The sequence below is a fragment of the Pygoscelis adeliae genome, unplaced genomic scaffold (genome assembly GCF_000699105.1).
Source record: "Pygoscelis adeliae isolate BGI_AS28 unplaced genomic scaffold, ASM69910v1 Scaffold1152, whole genome shotgun sequence".
Taxonomy (NCBI): domain Eukaryota; kingdom Metazoa; phylum Chordata; class Aves; order Sphenisciformes; family Spheniscidae; genus Pygoscelis; species Pygoscelis adeliae.
Window position 1 is genome coordinate 1,443 of NW_008824210.1, and position 1,065 is coordinate 2,507.

At 68.4% G+C, this 1,065-nt stretch overlaps 1 long non-coding RNA gene across 1 annotated transcript; it reads left to right on the forward strand.

Annotated features, from left to right (window-relative positions):
* The first annotated feature begins 132 nt into the window (after positions 1-132).
* LOC103925988 lies at positions 133-552 on the forward strand. Its single transcript, XR_664050.1, has 2 exons — positions 133-191; positions 415-552. It is a non-coding gene; the product is annotated as an uncharacterized LOC103925988 (long non-coding RNA).
* The last annotated feature ends 513 nt before the right edge of the window (positions 553-1,065 follow it).

Genomic DNA, 1,065 nt, shown 5'->3' on the forward strand with positions numbered 1-1,065 from the left:
CTGGGGCTGCGCCCATGGAGAGGGGGTGTGTGCTGTGCCATGCCCAGCACCGTGTCTGTGTGGCTGCGCCGTGGCCTCCGTGCGGCTATGCAGGTCCTGCAGCGTGCCGGGGCATCCCTGTCTCCATCTTGTCACTCACTTTCCCTCTGCAGATGCGGGGCCGAGGCAGAAGCCGGTGAGCTCTCCCCATGGTGAGACCCTCACAGGGACTGAGGTGGGGGGGATGGGGACAGGGCCAGGCCATGGGGTGCCGTGGGGCAGAGGAGGCACCTCCTGGGGATAGATGGGGATGCAGATGGGGGGATTCACACCTCGGGGCCCCCCCCAGGCCATCCCTGTCTCCCTGCCTACGGGGGCCGGGGCGGGGGTCCTGGGGTCACCACTGTGCGGTGCTGAGGCCAGTTTCCCACACAGGTCAACACTGAGCTGGTGCCATGGGGCACCTGGTGGCTCATCGCTGTCCCTTGCACCCCTCGGCGAGTTCCAGCCCTGCTGCTGTAATTCCCAAAATGCTGGAGCTGCCCCTCTCCAATATTAAACTGTGTGTGAGGACATCGTCTCCGGTGTGGTGTGTGGGGTGGGCACTGGGGCTTCCCCACACACGGCTCCACACCAGCTCCATGGGGTCCGGCCCGGGAGCAGCCCCTGCCCCACTGAGCTGGGCCCCAGCCCCACCATGCCAGCGGTGCCCCCCAGGACCCCACGTGCGGGACTGCGTCCCCAGGGAGCCCCAGCACAGCTCAGCTCCGGCAGCTCAGGGCAGGACTGTGGCTGGGAGCTTCGCACCTCGGACCCTGCGAGTGGAGCTCTGCCCCCCTGTCTGCAGCCCCTGCCTGAGAGTGAGGAACCGCATCCAGCCACCCCCAGCCTTGCCAGCCCCCGCGCTGGGCTGGACGCCGTCTCTGCAGCACCATCCCCTGGGTGCACCGAACAAACAGTGCTGGGATGAGCTGGCTGAGTACACAGCCAGGAGCGGCACAATCAGCGCCAGGTCGGGGCCCACACCCCCTGCCCCGCCAGCTGGGCCCCCTGGGAGGGCTGCAGCAGCGTTGGCTGCGTCACCCG